Below are 22,549 nucleotides of genomic sequence, written 5' to 3' on the forward strand. Positions count from 1 at the left end.
TCAATTATTGCCACAAAAACAAGATGAAGACAAGTAACTGTGGGACTCAGCAGATTGTAGGACATGGCAGCTTTGGGACTGGAGTTCTCCTTTGCACAGCAGGGAAGAGAAGAACCATACCAGTATATATCCAAGGCTTCCATTCAGTTAATTTCTTTACCTTGACCTATCCTACACCCTGGCAGTTATGGGCACAAAGCTGAAATGACACTCATAACTTGCCCCAGGTGTGCACAAATTCATGCATCATCCTCTCACTGGCACAAGGTATTCATCATACCACCAACCTCACCTCCTTTTATGGAATTTAGCACTGCTCATATTTGGCCTTTTATCTTCCCTGGATATGGTCATGATTTTCCGACCATAGTCTTGCTTCTTGCTGAGACTTGCATAGCCTCCATACCCCACAGAAGTTTATCCCCTGAGAAATGTTCTGAAGATCTTGGTTTCTATTTGGCCCGGGAAAAAGCTGTATCAACTCAGGCTACTGCTGGCTCCAGCACAAACCTGGGACACAGACAACCCAATATCCAATGTCATAGGGAAGAAAATTGCTTTAGAAGTAGGAAAGGAGACAAAAATAGGCAGATATAACTTGAACGGAAAACCAGAAAAAAACATAGTCTTGCAGAAAGGAGTTAGATTTAAGTACTAGCAGGACATTGGCTAGAATCAGGATTGGTTTCCATTGCCCCTTCTGCATATCCAAGGAAAACCTACTAAGACGGTCCAAATAGTCCAATTTCTTAATACTCACTTCACAAAAGTGAGAGCTGTGAGTTATAGTCCTGACAAGGCACTAAGTAGTGAAGCTTCAGGGTCAGGACCATTATGATGCCAAATGTGACCACCAGATTCATAAGTAAATGACATTATGTTTAATTTTTGCCTATTAAATAATATCAGATGATCTTGAAACTTTTACAGGTACTGTTATGAAAGATTTCAATGTATAATGAGAGACTAGATGCCATAAGGTCAATGGTGCTTTATCAGTTGAGGCTGTTTTGTGGGTAACTTGTGTGTTGTTTGATCAGAAAATGCTTTTATCTTTCCCAGCCTCAGATTTTCATCTGTGAACTGGTAAAAGTGTGACCTGCTCTATTGGCATAAAATGGTTATTGTGATGAACTAATGAAACTATAAATGGGAAATGATATCATAGAGAAGAAAATCCTAAATATTCTTAGAAAAGTGATGTAAGTAGATTGTTAAGTGTTTTTTGACAAAATTCTCATTGAGGGAAATTTGATCAGGATATAGAATAAAGGAGAAAAAAAAGAACAAATGAAATTAGCATACATGATAAAATAGCTTTGAAGATGCAAGAGCAGCCCAAGAGAAGGGTGGGAAGAATACCTGAAATTAAGGAAGAAAAGGAAGTATTCAAGAGCTAAGGGATAAAGGGAAGAAGAGAAGTTGGAGAAAGCCTGGAGAAAGCTTCATGGAGAAAGCCTAAGATGGGAGGCAAAGAAATTCCAAGAAGCAGAACTTGAGATAATAAAAGCTGGAGAATATAATACTAAAGTCTTGAATTCAGCTCTGATTATAAAACAACCTTCCTCCATTCTCCTAAGCTTGTCACATATATCTTTATGAAGAACATATTTTGAGGGAAACAAAGAGAGGGGCATTGCTCTACTCTTTGGGATGACTCAGAGTAAAAAGAAAAAAGAAGAGTTATAGAAGGAAGGAGGATTAAGAGGTCAGGATAAAAAAGGTGAAAACCTCAAAATGTACTACCATGAAGGGACAATGTTGACTCTGACAATAAAAGTGATAGAGACTTGAAACATGTTCTTATGAATGAATTATTATCATCATGAGGGTTCTTCAGGGCAAGAATGTTTGGTATTCATATATGTCTTATCTTGAGTGACTATAAAGAACTCTAAACATGTATTTGGTTGGCTGCATTATGAACCCAGAGGTAGACACCAATAAATAAACTGAGGGACTAGGGAAGTAACCCAAAAGGTGAAGTGCATGCCTGGCACACATGAGATCCTGAGTCTGACTCATAGTACTACATGGTATCCCCCCGCAAAACATCTGCAATCTCCAACCTGAGTAGCACTGCATCATCTGGTCAAACACCAAACCATTAAACCTGCATTGCTATGCCAAGCCTCACCAGTAGTAGCTTCTGTAGAAGTGCAGAGGTCTCCAAAAATAATTCATTAAACAAGCAAGTAAATGAACTGAAGTGCCAGAATAGCTTTTGTTTATCATAGAGTATCAAAGACTTGGGAGTATTCAAGGGAGTATACTCCCTGAGACTCCAGAGGCTTGGGAATATTGGAGGGGAGGGAGGAGGGTGGATTTATCATGTAGACTTCTTGTGCCACCCTAGAAGGGTCCACTCTCTGGAATCCATCATTTACCATTACTGCTAGAAGTTCATTTGTGAGAGGATCCCTAGCTCCCTTGAGGAACTCTGTGGTTTTTCTTCTCTGTAGGTTAGAAACAATAGTAAGAGTTATTAATATTGAATTGGGATTATTTTTCCTTTCTATTATTTAATTTTTAAAACACTTACCACCATAATTATGGTTTATATGTAATGGTTATAATAGTGTTAATGGTTATGGTTTTGTTGCACAAAGATACTAGGTAGAGAAAATGGAAGTCTAACTTGAATCATCAAAACAGAGACTCATAGGCCCTTGGTCAATTCCAATATCTGTGTCAGTATTTAGACTCCCAGACCCCTTGAATAGAATCAAGAACTGTTTGAATAAGTGTGCTTTGATGAAGGATAACAGTGCATTTACAAATTTATACTGTGGATTTTTGTCCTAGCCCACTTTCAAGGGACCCTGTGGTCAGATAATATTGCTAGCATATATTAGGGAAAGAAAACAATCCAAACTTTGGGGAAATAGGACATACTTCCTTTGAACAAAATTTCAGGAGACTCTAAATATCACTCTGGTCCATCCATCCAAGTAGAGCCTTATAAAAGTCAGACAATCACTAGAGATTTATTGCTGGCCCATCTTAGTGTGGGGCTATTATGTCTTTGACTACATTCTATAGTTATTTCCCCTATCCCCACCCAAGGATTTTAGAAATAGATATATCCAGAATTTCAGAGCTAATGAGCAGAATCTCTAGATTGATTTCCCGATCTGTAGAGGGAGAGGCAACAGCTCCAGGTATAAAAATAGCTAAAACTGCATTCCAAGGAGTACACAGATCGTTATCATTGTCAATGACCTGAAAATGTCAGGGTGGTTATTCCCACCACTTTCTCATTCACTTCACTTTGGCCTTTGCAGGAAGCAGATGGATCTTAGAGAATGACAGTGCATTTTCATAAACTTAATCAGATGGTCGTTGTAATTACAACTGCTGTTCCAGATGTAGTTTCATTGGTTGGACAAATTAACACATTCCCGAGTATCTGGTATGCAGTTATTGATCTGGCAAATATGTTTTTCTTCAAGTCTTTTAGCAAAGGCTACCAAGAGCAAATTACTACTGCTTGCAAGGGCAGCAATATGCCCTCATTGTCCTTCCTCGCTTGTATATTAACTCCCCAATCCTAGGTGATGATATAGTTCAGAGGGACTTTGATCACTTTTTACATTCACAAGACATCATGCTAGTTCATTACATTGTGACATTTATGCTGATAGGACCCACTGAACAGGAAATAGCAACTACTCTGAACACACTGTTAAGACATTTGTATGTCAGAAGCTGGAAAATAAATCTGACAAAAATCCATGGCAACTAAATTTCTAGGAGTCCAGTGATGGGGTACATGTCATGATAGGCAGTTTAAGACGAAGAAGAAATTGTCACATCTGTCTCCTCCTATAATCCAAAAGAGACACAATGACTACTTTGAATTTTGTAGAAAACATTTTCTTCTTTTGATTATCTATTCTATCCCATTTACTGGGCTGCTTGAAAAGCTGCTAATTTTGAGTGGGGTCCAGAACAAAAGAAGGCTGTTGTGCAAACCACTCAGCTACTTGATCCCACAGAATCTATGGTACTTGAAGTGTCAATGGCAAATAAAATGCCTTTTGGAGTCCTTGGCACATCTCTGCAGATAAATCACAGCACATGGACTTTCTGTGTTTTGCAGTTAAGGCCAGCCAGCCACCATGTATAATTACTCTCTGAGAAATGACTTTTGGGTTGTTCATGAGATTTAATTGATATTGAACACTTAATCTTGAGCGAGCAAGTCACTATGTAACATGATCTGCACAGCATAAAGTTGTGATGCATAGAGCCCCTTATTACCAAACAGAAGTGGGAGGTTCTAAAGGTACAAGTTGCGTGTTGAAATGGATGACATGTCAAGGCTATGACTCTTGTTACATCCTCTGAATCTATGGGCTCACTGAGTGTTTTCTAGAATAACTTAACTGAGGAAAAGAAAACTCTTACTCTTGTTAGGGTTTTGGTTTTTTTTTTGCTTTTTAGGTCACACCTGGTGACGTGACACTCAGGAATTACTCCTGGCTCTGCACTCAGGAATTTCTCCTGGCGGTGCTCAGGGGACCATATGGGATGCTGGGAATGGAACTGGGTTGGCTGCATACAAGGCAAACACCCTACCTGCTGTGCTATTGCTCCAGCCCCCACCCATGCTTCATTTTTTGGTTATTAGTTTTTTTACATCTTCCCCAGAAAGGACCTGAAAATAGATAGTTGAAGCACTGCAGTTCTTTTTGGGAACATTCCTGAAAGACAATGTTGAAAGTAAAGGCAGGATTTGAGCCACAAACATGGTTTTTCACAGGAAAGAGAAGATGCCAGAGGTACAAGTTCACACTGATTTATGGATGCTTTCATTCAGTTTCTTGCATAGCCAAGGAATATGATTTAAAAACTGGTGATAATAAGGTATAGGAAAGCGAATAGACTTCTCTGAAAGGGCAAAGAATGAGGAGACGTTTGTGTCCAGTTTGAATGCTCAACTATGTGTGACTTTGACAGAAAGATTTTAATTTACAAGTGGCTCTGTAAATTATATAATACATAATAAAATGACTCTATAAATACAAGCCTAGCTCTTTTCCTAGCCACTCCAGTCATTATCCAAACGAGTCATGAATAAAGTGGCCATGGCGAAGGGAATGAATGGGCTCAGTAACAGACTTCCACTTATCAAAGACAATTTGGCGATAGTTACTGCTGAAATTCTAATCTGTCAGGAGCAAAGACTAATATTAGTTCCCCAATATGACACCATTTTACAGGGTAATCATCCAGATACCTGGTAGAAGGTTGATTACATTGGGCCATTTCCATCATGGAGAGGGAAGCACTTTATTCTAAGCATAATACACATTTACTTGATATAGATTTGCTTTCCCAAGAGTAATGCTTCTTCCAGATCTACCATCCAAGACTAACACAATGCTTTATCCACTATTATAGTATTCCACACAGCATTGCTCTGATAAAAGGAGCCACTTCACAGAAAATTAAGTGTGGCAATGACCCATGCTGAAAAAACTCACTAGTTCTACCATGATCCCATAATCCTCAAGTAGCTGGCTTGATTGATTGGAAGGATGGACTTCGGAAAATTCAGTTACTGTGCCAACTAGCTGGCAATCTGAGTTGGGTTAGGATGATGACCTGCAGGATCTGTATATATTCTAAATAAGAACCCCTTAAATCATATTATTCTCTCTTGACAGTATGAGTCCAAGAATTAAGTGAAAGTAGTAGTGGCTTTATACACGTTAATCCCAGTGATCCACTAGCAAAAATGTTTCTTCCCATTCCCTTGACCTTGTGCTTTGCTGGCCAAAAGAGCACCACATGAAGAAAACTTCTGTCTGGAGACACAACAATGATTCCATGGAATTTGAAATTGATACTGCCACCCAATTACTTGGATTCTTCATACCTCTGTATCAACAGAAAAATTGAGTAGTTTTAAGTACCTAGACCATGTGACCAGTTGAAAACCAGTCTCCTTTTTCTTTCATTTTGCTTGTGGGCCACAAGAAACGGTGCTCAGAGATCATGCCTGGCCGGGCTCAGGGTACCATATGCAGTGCCAGGGATCAAACTGGGCCAGCCACATGTAAGAGATTGACCCTGTGCCATCTCTCTGACCAAATATACTTATTTTGTTAGAAATATGTTCCTATATGCTCCAAACTTTTTTGATTTCTATCAAGTATTCCTTAATCATATAACATATAATGTAGTAAGAAAAGTTAGCTTTATTTCACAGTATTTGAATTATAAGACTTCAAATGAGAAAAATGAATGTTATACAAGAACTTTGTGTGACTTTCAAACTTTGTGTGATTTTCAAATTGTTAGTGAACAATTAGTGATATTTGTATGCAGAATAGTTATACCATTTGGGACATGAATGTGATATTATAGCCAATATTTTTAGATCCATTATTCTATGTGTCTACATATATAAGCTGTAGTCTTTAATTCTTTCAATGAAATATGAATTTAAGTATTTCCATAAAGATATATTATAGATGAAACTTAAGTCCATTATCATTTCATTTTAGGTTAAATTATCCACCTGGGCAGGATTGAAAGAGCTTTGGAATAGAGGCAAGTTTGTCCTTAGAAAGAAGTCATTTCATGTGTGAATATAGCCACTTTTATTCCTATGCCTGAGAGCTCCAAGCTCCTATTCATGATGGCCTGCCCTATGGATTTCAGACTTGCCCTGTCAGACCTCATAATCATGTGAGGTTATTGTTTGTATGTATTTTTAGTGTATATTGCTAACTGATTCTGTTTCTCTTAATCCTGATGGTGACCATTGGTTATTTGTCAACAAGTTGAATGATATGTGGGAGAATATAAATAATATTGAGCTGACATCTGATGGTACCATCAAATTCAGTCCAAATAGCACAGACATTCAAGTCAAATATAGCTAAAATGGAACAGGACCTTCATTTCTGTCTAGCCATGTGGCTGAGAATAAGTTAGTGACTTTCTCTGAGATGCGCTCAGGTATGTCTGACACCATGACCTTGTGGCATATTAAGCAGAGCATCTAGCACAATGCCTAGAGTATCATTGTAAGGACTATCCTCTTCACCATTATAGCAAGAGATGAGGTCTTAGTCAAATGTGACTAGAAGATTGCTGCAGGTCAAATACTGGGTCTTAAACATGTTTCACCAATGCTTTACCACTACATTTAAACTTTTTAAAAGGGGCCAGAGAGATAGTACAATGAATAAAGCACTTCTCTTGCACATGGCTCACCCAAGTTCAATCCCCAGCACCCACATATAATCTCCCAAGCCCCACTAGGAGTGATCTCTGAGTGTTGAGTCACATGTATGCCCTGAACACAAATGGATGTGTACCCCCACACAAAAAATGAATAAATAAATAAAAATAAGATAAAAGCAACAAGTGCTATTTTTAAGAAGGCTTTTGTTCTCAAAAATATACATACACTTCTAATCATTTCACATTAAGAGAAGTCTTCTGTACTTGCAGGGCCCTATATTTAAGGCCTTGTATGATGCCTTGTATGAATATATTTAATATATTTATTTCATCCTTACCACAAACCTATGGGCTATACACATTATCACCACTTGACAGGTAATAAATAGGCACAGACCAAAGAGATAGGAGAGGGCGTATGGTACATGACTTGCATGTGACATGCCCAGTTCAGTTTAATCCACAGCACTGCATATAGTCCCCTGAGCATAGAATTAGGAGTAGCCCCTGAGCACCTCCAGGTGTGCCTCCACCTGTTCCCAATCCCTCCAAAATAGACACAAGTAGTTTAAGTACTTTGTTCACAATCACAAAACTAGCTAGTGGCATAGCCAGGCTTTGAACCTTAGTAAAGTGATTCCAGAGTCTGTGTCTTTAGAATCACAGAGCCTCTCATAAGTGTACCTGCCAAGGAGAGTGAACAGGCCTAGAAAATCAGGTGGTAGGAAGGATTCTATAGGTGCCCTAACAAGTGGGATGAAATGATGGTAACTACTGGGTGACCCCAGCAAGAGTGGTCTGAGGAAAACCCATCTACTCTCTCCCACTCCCATTGAGGTGGGAGATGAACACAAACCACAAAACTACACTTTCATATTTGTGAAAACAGTGGCATTTTGCTAAAGGCTGGGGTGTTTTTCACCTCACACCGGAGCAATGTGGGCACAAGATTCCATTCCAGCAAGGTTTCAAAATTGTAAGGGCTGGCGGTGCTGCTGAAAAATCATTGACTTCAAAAAGACGCCTCTTCTGTTCTTCCAGGAAAGCTGCAAACTTGCTCTGGGTGTGACAGAGATATCTGACCCTTTGTGGGAGGAAGGACAAAGTACAATTGTCTCGCTCTGCTCCGTAGTATACTCAGACCTCAGATCCAGCTTGCAGGTACCACTGAAGCCAGGTACTGTGGATACTCCTGGAGCAAGATGGCTGACTCAGGAGGCAGTGTCTCAGCCAGGACAGAGATCTTGTGACAAGGCTGATTTTTAATAGGAACGACATCCCACTCACTGAACGCTGCAGTCACAACTAGAGTGTCCAAAGTGTGAAAATGGCTCAGATGTTTGTGGGGATGATACAGGCCCCTGAACACAAATGGTGGTCAGCGGGGAGGGGGCAGAGATTAGGGATTTCCTGGAACCAACTGCAGTCACACTTCTGTGTCTTGGGGTTGTAGATGGGAGAGGTTAAAAAAGAATTCTATTAAGGGAAATTTTAATTATTTTCTAAAGTCTTCTGGTGTAAGAGAAGGAACCAACAAATAACCATTTGTGTTCATTAACTACACATACATGAAATTATTTACCTTTCATGTAAGCCTTAATCCAACAACCTAGGTATTTTACTCCATTTACAAATGATGAATCTGGAAATATCAAAAATCAGGTTTTTTTCTCAAAATAAAAGGCATTTCAGAATTCTAGTTTATTTTACCTTCCCCATCTTCCCAATCACCGCCCCTCCCCACCCTGCTGTCACTCCCCCAGTCCCAAAATCTGGTCTTCTCTCACCCATCAGCCCCCAGGTTGCACAGGGTCTCTCTGAGCAATATAACTGCCATCTATATTACTAATGCTACTAATTCTGTTCATCAAGAATTCTTTATGTGAGGATTGTAGTTTGTTTTAGTTTGTTTTAGTTTAGGGTTTTAGTTTGTTCTTGCCTCAGTATGAGACATGAGCAGTCTTCCACACCTGGTCCAGAAGAGGTAACGGGCTCAGAGAACTTAGACTTGCTCCGTGAAGGGACACAACCCACACACCACCATCTTTACTTCTTCGTTTCTCTCAGAAACGAATGGTACCCAGAAAGCATCAACACACAAATAACAGTTTTATGCTCAGACTGTGATCAGGATTTAAGAATTTCAGTAGGGTGTCAGAGGCAGAAGGAGTGAAGCTTGCATAGACAGACCTCACTGTAGGTCCTTTCTCATGGACAAGGGCTGTTCTAAACTGCAAAGATGATTTAATAACGCCAAGCCTGCTGTAGGCAAGGCAGGTTCATCTTATCTGCACACAGAGTAAATGCCTCACTGACTTTGAAGCAGCTTTGTAGCATTGCCACAGAATACTTTTTGCACATTTTTTGTACTCCCAATTTATACCAAATTTGTTGTCCTCATCAGGCTATGATGCATTACACATGCAGGAGGAAATATTTTCCTTCTCTGATAATTATTTGAGATTAAAACCTTCTGGTAGCCATTCCAGGCTGATAAGCACACACAGCACAGTCACGTTGCTGAGATCTATTATGAACAATATTTATTATATTCCTTCAAATTTGTTAATGAAAAAAACTGGTTCGTTAAGGCTCCTGCACTTTCACTACCAGTACCCTCCTCCCATTTGTCTTTTCCATTTTGGCATTTCATTTGCAAGAAGTCTCCATCGTCCTTATTTACATGTGAAAAAACTTGGAGCATCATGTGGTGAGGGTTCAGGCAGACACTGAATTCCATTCAATTCTCATTTCCTCTCTGACAGTCACCATTGAATCAATCATGTTCTCCCTGCCCTCTCTCTGACCACCTCGGAGATCCCAAATCGCTTTTCATCTCATGTGTCAATCACCCTCAGACCATGTCCACTTTTCATTACTAACACGCCATCACATGACCCGCTAATCTGTCACTTTCTGACAGCGGTTAGTGTGCCAATTGATTTAATTAGCAATCAATTAGCTTGTTACTATTGGAAGTAATTACCTTTTATAGAGAAAGGGTGCAGCTGGTGAGGGCAATAAAATTGCACTAATAAAACTGCATCTACTCTTCTCTGTAAGCAGAGTCACTGCACTCAAGGGCTGGCAGAATTATGGGTGACACACACACACATCTTGTGAGCAGTCCCTGAGGAGGCATTCACCCTCCTTATTCTGTGCAAAGACCTCTGTCATTGCTATTATCCAGAATAGGTGTTTTCAGAGGGAAGATCAGTTCCTGGTTTGTACTCTTTCTCTCATAACATACACCTCTCCAAAAGCTATGCTTTGAAGCAAGTAGAGAAGTTAAAAAGACACTAGATGCCCTTTATTTAAGAACACAAACAAAAAGAACAGAGTTTAAAGGTCGAGAGAGGTGAAATGACTTACCAGGTTCACAAAGCAAGTCAGAGCAGGTGTCTTGAAGACACTGCAGCTTCCCCTCACTTTTTGCTCCTGTCCAGATGTGTGACAAGACTTTTTGCACCATCCCGAATCTCTCCAAGTCTTTCTGATACATGCGAGAACAGTTGTGTTTACAAGGAGAAGGTGGGGGTAGGCATACCGATCATATTCAGGTAGAACCTCATGGTCTTGACTTACAGAGTAAAGACACAGTGATGATAATCAGTTTGAAAACAGGTGGGCCACAAACCCTGCTGCCCAGTGAGATGGGGCTGCATGAAGTGGCAGAGGTCCTCGGAAGTGTAGAGATTTTAGGCCCGATTGCCTCTTCTTGTATACACAGACTTAAAATGTACCCTTCGCCACTCCTGACCCAGGGCTACAGTACATTTCCTGCACTTTCACTATTAAATTCAGCCTCCAAACTACTCCCCAGGCGCATGATGACTCGCTACATTAGCTCCGTGGTGAAGGAGAGGCAGTAATGAGATGACTAAGGAGACCCGGATTCCATTCATCATCCTGTTTGCTCCAATATAAGTGTTCTTTTATCAGCACTATAGGTACTGATGTCATCGCAGGAGGCATAAATCACCTCACCAGTGACAGGGTCCTATTAAGGGTCACGGCCTAAAATCATTATTGACAAATTAAGGATCACACTTGGCCATTTTGTCGGCATGCCCTCAATTGGGGGTATGGCCTGGTTCCTCTATCTGCTTGGAAATTAAATAGTCATTTCAAGTCCCAAGCAGCCGTGGGGATTTATTCAAAGCGCAGCCACCTCGCTCCTCTCTCAAATTTGAGAAACTTGGGAGTCGGCTTTGGGAAAAGCAAGAAACTATCTCCATGGAGCTTTGTGTCCTTATCATAAATTCTCCTCATTCCAGGGACTGTGGGGACACATTACATGACATTACAGAGTGTATAATGGCACACCCAGTCTTGAATCTTGGAGAGGCAGCTGGAGGATTAGAGGAGAATTATTGAAAATTCTTATTTGGAATGCAGTCACTTTGTCCTTCTTCATTACTGCCTCATGTGGCTGTAGAGAACTTTCTGGGGGATATGGTAGATAAAATGTAGGTGATCACAGCATTATTATGTTTAATAAATTTGATATCCTAAAAGAAAGATGTCTTTTTCTAATTGAATATTTGGTAAGTTATATTTTATGATGAATACCAGAGTTAGCTTCGTACTAAAGTATCTTCCAATTTCTGTACTCTGAGTATTCGTTTATAAAATATTACCACTGTCTGGACATATACATGAATTTAATTTTTCTAATTCATGGGTCATTGACAGATTTTTAGCACTCTATAAATTATTTTAAATCATGTGGTTTGAAATGATCCTGAAAGATGTTTTCATTGTTATTTAGGCCACATCCAACTATGCTTAGGGCTTACATCTGGCTGAGTATTCAGGGATCACTCCTGGCAGGCTTGGGCGACCATCTGGATATCTGGGGGTAGAACCTGGGTCAACCACATGTGGGCAAGTACCCTACTCACTGTACTACCACTCTGACTCCTGAAAGATGTTTTTTCCAAACACCTGAATAAAGCCATTATTAAGTTCTTAGTTTCTAAGAGTCAATATAAAATGTTAATTTGCTCAGTATTATTCTGCAAATACCAAGCAATTCTACAGTAATTGTTATACTTTGTGTCTCTGTATAGGTGAACATTATAAAACTCATCCTATAGTTCACATAAAAGAATTTATACTAGGAAATTTTATAAACGAAGAGTAATAGAGGACTCATGTTCCATCAGATTCAAAAACATATTACAAAGCTATAGTAATCAAAGTAGTGTGGCATCAGATTAGGAAAGACAAAGCCATGAAAATGAAAGTACAGAGATAAGATAAGAGCAAGTGTAAGAATTTAGTAAGTAATAAGATGGCATGTCACATAATAGAATCAGATAAACCATTTGAGAACTGATCATATAAAGTGACATTTTGGAGAAAATATTAAGTTCCTAATGCATACCTTACAAAAAATTCAAAAAATTAAGTTCTTTTAAAATGTGTGTAAACTGTGAAGTCACAAAATTAGTGAAGGTAACTGTGGGTTATATAATTTACATGACTGTGGGAGAGTGAAGGCATTTCTACATATGACACTTAAAACCAGACCATACTGTAGTAAAAACAGACATTTACTTACATGATAGTGGAGAAAATTAAATAAAATCATATTGCAGCAAACTAAAAACACACCAAGTAGACAGAGGATCAGAGAATATATACTGTGGTTATTTAAATAGGAAAAATGGCTGCTACCTATAAAAACATGAATAAAGAAATTAATATAAAGATCTCACAAGCAATTAAGAAAATGAATTTGAAACAACAATAACTTTAAAATGTCATTTCTATGTATCAAATTGGAAAAAAATTTAAAAATTTACAATGCTAGTGGGTATGTGAAAGATTGGACATACTAATATTTTGCTTGTGGGTATACAAATTGTTACAATATTATGGAAAAGCAACTTCATGAGTCCCTAAGATTATTATAAATATTATATAATATAAATATTATATATTTTCTTTGACTCAACAACCCAATCACTGGAAATGTATCCTAAGAACAACTTAGATACAGATGCAAAAATATTCTTAGCAGATTGTTCATGAAATACTATTTTAAACACTGTAAAAAATTATTATGAAACTAATTTTTCTATAGTAGATGATAAAAATGTTCAACATTATTATTATTATGAAAGAAAAAAGGTAACAACCTAAAATTTCATATTGGGTTCTTAATTCAAAAGCCTTAGCTTTATTTCTGTGGAAAGATGTACATAATATCTTTTTGAACAAAAAGCAGATAGCAAAACATGAAAATATATAGATTTGCATGAGAGAAAACACACACACATAATTAGATACTTTGGTAGACTTTGATCTGAATATCCAATTTAATTTGCTTCCATTTGAATATGGTTATGAGTTTGGGTATCATATTAAATTTTTTTCTTTCTTGAAAAGAAGTGCAAATGATAATTTTGCTGATGTCTGCAAGCTGCACGTGGAAAGAAAATATTAACTAGAAATGTAATAAAAAATGATTTCTTTGGGGGGCTTATGCTCAAATCTTCAAATTTGTACTGTTTCCTTATGGAATTATTGGATCAAACTAAAATTAAAACCAAAAGACCTAACTAAGTTTGGTCAGCCTGCTTGTCCTAGACAACTACTAGAACTTCCTATCTTCTTCAAAATGCATGCAAGTACAATTATGAGCAAAATTTTGCATGAAATTAATCCATTAGTTCAGCTAATATTAGTTTAACACCTTTGTTTTCCTGGTGAGATAGGTATTTATAACCAGTCCTCTGAACATAATATGGATGATGGAGATGGGAGCTACAAAGAAACAAATTCTGATAAGGAGGCCAGGAAAGGGAAGGCAAGTGACAAAACTCAATTCAACCTTACAGCAAGAAAGAGTTCACGATATAGCTCAAGTGAAAATATAAGCAATACAATCAAGAATAGAAGCAATCGCCAAATTTTTGCTTCTATTTTTATAACCATTATCCAGGAATCTTCATAAATCTTGTGATCCCTAAGTGAGAATACTAACTTTGTTGATTAGCTGTATCTGCCATGCACATTGAGAAGTCTACTTTATCAAAGGTAGCTTATTTTCTGGTGGTAATCTGTCATAGTCTGAGGACAGGAAAGGGGAGCTGTATCTGGTGGCTTGGCATCTTTTATCACTCTGATTTCTCCACAGCTTATTCGGAGGCCCAGAAAGAAGGCTTGAAGAAAGTAGATGGGTTGTTAACCAAGACCAACCAAGCAAGACAGGAAACCCAATGTAAATATTGATCACTGGGAGACATTATCAGGAAGTTGGAATGAAGAGGAGAGAGAATTGGGTCAATATATAGTGGACCCTTGAGAACTGTATTTGTGCAATAGTTGAGGTTATGAGGTCAGAAATTTTTGAGGAGTGTCCAAGGCACCAAGTATGATTTTTCAAATTCCAGTCATACCAATCTTCATTAACATCAAGGTTCCCTCTCACTTAAAACTTTAATTGTTAAATGTAATGTCAGTCTTATTTATCATGAAGAGATGGTAACTGTGAAAGAATAGTTGATGAAAATGAAGCACTAGTATTGAGTATTTTTTTCTAAAGACTCTTTATTTTTTGGTTCAAAAGGATCTTTAACCTGAACTAAGGAGGTGGAACAAGACTAGAAGAAATTTCTAAAGGGTTCTACTCTTGCTCCCAAGTATGTCTCAATGACTCTTTTTGTGTGTGTGGGAGAACCAAAACAACCATGTGACCCGCTTATGGCATGGCCCTCTTTCTCAGGACACAGTGCCCAGAGAGACAATGATGCAGCTCAGAAACTGAGAACAGCCTTTCCCCGCCCCCTGCCCGAGGTTTGGGGCTCGCCCTGACTCCCCCACCCCCGCCTGGCACCTTTTGGTCGCCACACCGTCGGGTCCTGACCACTACCCACTCTGCAGGTAATTAGGATATCCCTTGGAGACCCTGCCCAGGATGGAGAAGCCCTTTCCCCGCCCCCTGCCCGCAGTTTGGGGCTCGCTCTGACTTCCCCACACCCGCCTGGCACCTTTCGGCCACCACCGTCGGGTGCTGACCACTCCCCATTCTGCAGGTTAGTGGCGTGTTCTCACATTAGGGGGCGTGGCCTCAAAAGTGGGGTGGCCTCTTTCCGGAGCGGCTGCCGCTAATGTGGCCACAATTGTTCTTTACCATTTCATGCATTGTCCTTTGGCCACAATTGATAGAATCCACTCCTCTGAAGAATTCCGTGGTCATCTTAGTCACTATATGTCAACAGTCAAGTAACCTAGCCTATCCTAATTTCACTAAAACTGTCAGTGAACACATCAGGTTGCACATAAAAATCCTTTGTAAAAAGAGCATAGCCCCACATCTTCAGTTGAGGCCCCTCCCAAGCTAAGGAGAGCACCGGATAGTAAAGCCCATGACAACATGAAGAAACAGCGAAAATCCCCACCACCAGGAGAGATTGAAGAAAATATCTCACTAACCTCAGCAGCGACTTCCCAGAAATACAACCTCCTCTCAGATAAAGAATTCAGAGAGGAAATTGTCAGGATGGTTCACGAACTCAATGCAACTATGGAACGAACTTCCAATAAATTAAGGGAGGATATGGATGCAGCATTGGAACGGTCCACCAAGATAATCCAAGAAGAAATGAGAGCAGAATTTCAAAGCTACGAACAGAAGTCACACAACTAAAAGAATCAGTAGATGAAATAAAAAACTCGGTAGGAGCCCTCAATAGTAGAATGACTACAGCCGAAGACAGAATCAGTGAGCTTGAAGATGAGCTGCACAAAGCTTATAGGGAACAACAAATAATGGCAAAAGACCTCAAAATGGCTTTGGAGCGAATTAGAGTCCTAGGGGATGACCTCAGGAGAAACAACATAAGAATCATGGGAGTCCCGGAACCACACGGAACCAATCCCAATGAAAAAAAAACACAATTAAAGACATCATTGCTAAAAAATTCTCAGAGCTAGAGAATGCGGACATCCAGATCCAAGGAGTCCGAAGGGTGCCAGCTAAAAGGGACCCAAATAGAAAATCCCCAAGGCATATCATAGTCCGAATGATGGATGCAGTGGATAGAGACACAATACTGCAAGCAGCAAGATCAAAGAAGGAGATCATATACAAAGGAGCACCCCTTAGATTCACAGCAGACCTATCAAAAGAAACCTTCCAAGCCTGAAGGCAATGGTGGGGTATAGTGAAAAAACTTAATGAAATGAATGCCTCACCAAGAATACTCTACCCGGCTAAACTCTCAGTTAAACTTGAAGGAACCATACACTATTTCATGGAGAAGCAACAGCTCAGGAACTTCATAGACTCAAGACCAAATTTAAAAGAAGGACTCAAAGGGCTACTATAAGACAAGGAAAAAAAGCTACAAGAACAACAAACCCTACAGAAAAATGGCACAAAATCCCATGATAATAATTTCTCTTAATGTTAAAGGTCTAAATGCACCAATCAAGAGGCACAGAGTGGCAAAATGGATTCGGAAACTAAACCCAACTTTCTGCTGCCTACAAGAAACATATCTAAATAGTCAGAACAAACACAGACTCAAAATCAAAGGATGGAAAACAATCCTGCAAGCAAACAGCTCCCTCAAAAAAAAAAAAGCGGGGGTGGCCATACTAGTATCCAACAACATAGATTTCAGGCTGAAAAAGATCAGAAGGGACAGCGAAAGTCATTTTCTATTCATCAAGGGATATGTACAACAGGAAGAAATCACACTATTAAACGTATACGCACCTAATGAACGACCAGCTAAATACTTAAAAGAACTCCTAACAGAATTTAAGGAGGACATAACTAGCACCATGATAGTAGTTGGAGACTTCAACACTGCCTTATCACCTCTGGATAGATCGACAAGAACAACACTCAGCAAGGAAACGATGGCTCTGAAGGAAGAAATGGAGGAGAGAGGGCTAATAGACCAATACAGGGCTATACACCCCAAAAAGAAAGAATACACATTCTTTTCCAGCGCACACGAAACGTTTTCCAAAACAGACCACATTCTGGGTCACAAACCCAGAACTTCTTAATAGAAGCGGGAAGATAGAAAGTGTATCAACTATCTTTTCAGACCATGATGCACTGAAAATGGAAGTTAATCATGCACAGACACGGAGAACCAAATCAAAGACTTGGAAATTAAACAACTCACTATTGAACAATGAGTGGATCACGAAGGAAATCAAGGAAGAAATCAAGAGATACCTCGAAACAAATGAGAATAAAGACACAAGCTACCAGAACCTATGGGATGCAGCTAAAGCTGTGTTAAGGGGAAAATTTATAGCTCTGCAAGCTTTCCTCAGAAAGGAAGAGAGGAAGAAAGGGCTTATATAGATAGCTTGACTTCGCAGCTCAAGAACTTAGAAGAGAACCAGCAAAAGAAACCCAAACCAGATCGAAGGAAAGAAATAATAAAACTTAGAGCAGAAATTAACGATATGGAAACCCGAAAAACAATCTGAAAGATCAATGAAACCAAGAGCTGGTTCTTCGAGAAAATAAATAAGATTGATAAACCGCTAGCAAGACTCACAAAGAAAGAAAGAGAGAAAACCCTAATAAACCTAATCAGAAATGAAAAGGGGGACATCAAAACAGAAACCAAGGAGATTCAAAAGATCATCAGAGACTACTTTGAAAGTCTGTATGCCACAAAACAAGAGAACTTAAAAGAAATGAACGAATTCCTTGACTCCTACAATCTCCCAAGACTGAACCAAGAAGACTTAAAATACCTGAATAGGCCCATAAATTTAAAGAAAATCGAAACTGTAATTAAAAGTCTCCCCAAACACAAAAGCCCAGGTCCAGACGGATTCACTGGCGAATTCTTCCAAACATTTAAAGAAGACTTGTTGCCAGTTCTCCTCAAGCTTTTCCAGGAAATTCAAAAGACAGGAAACCTTCCGAACAGTTTCTACAAGGCACATATCTCCCTAATACCAAAAGACACCACTAACAAAGAAAACTATAGGCCAATATCCTTGTTGAACACCGATGAGAAGATCCTCAACAAAATACTAGCAAATAGAATCCAACAACTCATCAAAAAGATCATACACCATGACCAAGTGGGATTCACCCCGGGGATGTAAGGATGGTTTAACATTCAGAAATCAATCAACATAATCCATCATATCAACAAAAGTAAAGATAAAAACCATATGATCATATCAATAGATGCAGAGAAAGCATTTGACAAGATCTAACACCCATTCATGATAAAAACTCTCACCAAAATGGGTTTTGGAGGAACTTTTCTGAAGATAGTCAAAGCCATATACCACGAACCTATGGCAAGCATTATCATCAATGGAGAAAAACTAAGGGCCTTTCCTCTAAGATCGGGGACAAGACAAGGATGCCCACTCTCACCACTTCTCTTTAATATAGTACTGGAAGTATTAGCAATAGCCATTAGGCAAGAAAAAGATATTAAGGGGATTCAGATCAGAAAGGAAGAAATCAAGCTCTCACTATTCGCAGATGATATGACACTATACCTAGAGATGCCTAAAATCTCTAGTAAGAAACTCTTAGAAACAATTGACCTGTACAGTAAAGTCGCAGGCTATAAAATCAATACCCAAAAATCCATGGCCTTCCTATATGCAAACAATGAGACAGGAAAGGGACATGAAAAAAGCAATCCCGTTCACAATTGTGCCCCAGAAAATCAAATACCTTGGAATCAGCTTAGCTAAAGAAGTAAAGAACCTCTACAAAGAAAACTATAAAACGCTAATCCATGAAATAAAAGAGGACATGAGGAAATGGAAACATATCCCCTGCTCATGGATAGGGAGAATAAACATTGTCAAAATGGCAATACTCCCCAAAGCATTATACAGATTTAACGCGATCCCTATAAGGATACCCATGGCATTCTTCAAAGAAACGGATCAAGCAATCCTGAAATTTATATGGAACAATAAACGCCCACGGATAGCTAAAACAATTCTTGGGAAAAAGATGATGGAAGGCATCACCATCCCCAACCTTAAACTCTACTACAAAGCGGTAACAATTAAAACAGCATGGTACTGGAACAAAGGCAGAGCTGAAGACCAATGGAACAGGGTGGAATATCCCTACACACAACCCCAAATGTATGATCATCTAATCTTTGATAAGGGAGCAAGAGATGTGAAGTGGAGCAAGGAAATCCTCTTTAACAAATGGTGCTGGCACAACTGGACAACCACATGTAAAAGAATGGGCTTAGACCTCGACCGGACACCATGCACAAAAGTCAGATCAAAATGGACTAAAGACCTCAACATCAGACCACAAACCATAAGGTACATTGAAGACAAGGTCGGCAAAACCCTCCACGATATGGAAGATAAAGGTATCTTCAAAGATGACATGCAACTGGCCAACCAAGTGAAAACAGAGATCAACAAATGGGACTACATTAAACTAAAAAGCTTCTGCACCACAAAAGATACAGTGACCAAAATATAAAGACTATCTACAGAATGGGAAAGGATATTTACACAATGCCCATCAGATAAGGGGTTGATATCAATGGTATATAAAGCACTGGTTGAACTCTACATGAAGAAAACATCCAACTCCATCAGAAAATGGGGTGAAGAAATGCACAGAAACTTTCCCAAGGAAGAGATATGAATGGCCAAAAGGCACATGAAAAAGTGCTCTACATCACTAATCATCAGGGAGATGCAGATCAAAACAACCATGAGATACCACCTCACACCACAGAAACTAGCACACATCCAAAAGAAAAAAAGCAGCTGCTGTTGGAGAGGATGTGGGGAGAAAGGGACCCTTCTACACTGCTGGTGGGAATGCCGACTAGTTCAGCCCTTTTAGAAAACACTATGGACGATTCTCAAAAAACTAGAGGTTGAGCTCCCATTTGACCCAGCAATACCACTGCTGGGAATATATCCCAGAGGAGCAAAAAAGTATAGTCGAAATGACATCTGCACTTATATGTTCATCGCAGCACTGTTTACAATAGCCAGAATCTGGAAAAAACCCGAGTGCCCTAGAACAGATGACTGGTTGAAGAAACTTTGGTACATCTATACAATGGAATATTATGCAGCTGTTAGAAAAAAGGAGCTCATGAACTTTGCATATAAGTGGATCAGCATGGAAAGTATCATGCTAAGTGAAATGAGTCAGAAAGAGAGAGACAGACATAGAAAGATTGCACTCATCTGTGGAATATAGAATAACAGAGTAGGAGACTAACACCCAAGAATAGAAGAATAGTAGAAATAAGTACCAGGAGGTTGACTCCATGGCTTGGAGGCTGGTCTCTCATTCTGAGCAACTCAGAGAAGGGAACACCAAGTAAAATGTGGTCCGAGGTCATGCGGGGGAAGGGTGACACGTGCAGAATGTAGACTAGAGACTGAACACAATGGCCACTCAACACCTTTATTGCAAACCACAACACCTAATCAGAGAGAGAGAACAAAAGGGAAGACCCTGCCATAGTGGCAGTGTGGGGTGGGGGGGGGAGACGGGACTGGGGAGGGTGGGAGGGATGCTGGGTTTACTGGTGGTGGAGAATGGGCACTGGTGAAGGGATGGGTTCTCAAACTTTGTATGGGGGAAACATGAGCACAAAAATGTATAAATCTGTAACTGTACCCTCACGGTGATTCACTAATTAAAAAAAAATAAAAAAGTTAAAAAAATAGAAACTGAGAACAAAGGGTCTCCATGGCCCATTTACCCAGGGAGTGAAGGCATTTGAGGGGATACTCCCTGAGCAGGTCTGTGAATGAACATACCATGCTATCCTGTGATATTCCTCAATTCAGAAGATTCCCTGGAATGGAACTAGCCCTTGCAGTGAATGAGCTGACCCCAGTGGAGCAGTTGGAAAAGACAGAAGTGTCTCTGAGGACCTGGGGTGACTCAACAGCAAAAAGCACCTGTTTGCCAATGTAAAGCTGAATTTGATCTGGAAGCCTATACAGACTGCGGTATTTGTAGTTCTGTTCTCTCCATCTCTTGTACATAGCCAGGTGTGTGTGAGTACCTCAGCCAGGTTTTACACCCACAGGAAGATGTGTGTGAGCTCCCAAGTCAATGCCAAGACTGAAAGATGATAGAAGTGAGCGAAGAGGTCAAGTGTGGGAGCACCACAACCAAGTGTGTGTCTCCCCATCCCCCTCACTTCCACTCATCACAGCAATAACAACGGGAAAGAAAGAGGGGAAGAGTTTGCCAATCGGGAAGTTTCCAGAAAGGATAGAAGGTAATCACTGTTGGAATGTTCAGGTTTCATTTAGAATCTGACTTAGTGGAGGGGGTGTCCAAGACATGTGCATTGGGGTTCCCACACCATCTCCAGCTTCTCCAGACTCTCCACAGCCTACTAGACTTGTAGGACTGTCCAGTCTGACTTGTTCATCTTACAAACCTAACACCTGAGGCTCAGTGCAGAGGGTGACCAATCCAACCTACAGAGTTGATTGGTGCTTCCTGCCTGGCATAAGTATAGGGACTTTCTGGGGACCAGCACCTTCTGCTCTAACTCCGTAGGCTACAAGGTGGAGGCACACACCTCTGACTGTTCCCTGGTGAGTGCCCTCCAGTGAGAGGAAACTCATGGTAGCACGAATCTACTCTACTGGTGACAGTCTTTGGCTTACTCTATTTGAGTAAGCTTACAATTTGCCTCTACTAGTGACAGTCTCTCAACAAACTGCATGCTTCTGCATGCTTTTTTTAAAGAAAAGGAGAATTTAAGTTTATCGGGATACTGGAGACTCACAGTGCTTTCTGAACCATCCCCCCAACTTTTTTTTTAACGACTTGATTTTAGGTCCAAACTTGGAGAATTTCTAGGACAACTGTCCCCACTTTGCTATACCTGAAGTCTGATCCTCTCTGTCACCCTACTTGACATGGAGACTGAACACACTACAGACATATTTTAACTGCAGCAGCTACTCACGTATCTGTTGTGCCTATGGCTTCTATGAGTTGTGAGAACTGTCTGCCTGCCATGGCCACATTGGGCCCCATTGTATCTTTGTGAATGAAGAATATTTACATCCCCCAGGATCCTTCTTAAACCTGTAGACAGGAATGCAGAGAGGGACAATGAGAAGGCAGAAGAAATGTGGTTTCTGGAAAGAGGAAGATGTTTCCTAGAGCATTGCCTGAAGTAACAAATAATTGACACAAAATTTGACAAAGTCCCTTAACGGGAAAAAAATTAGTGCAAACATACCTGATGGGAGAATAAATACATTGTAATGTATTGATTCAATGTATTTAATTGTTATATTTATTGAATAGTCTTTGACATAAATCAATAGACTCTTAAGGTATGTATATCTACAATTGTAA

This window comes from Sorex araneus, chromosome X, assembly GCF_027595985.1.
Source record: "Sorex araneus isolate mSorAra2 chromosome X, mSorAra2.pri, whole genome shotgun sequence".
Taxonomy (NCBI): Eukaryota; Metazoa; Chordata; class Mammalia; order Eulipotyphla; family Soricidae; genus Sorex; species Sorex araneus.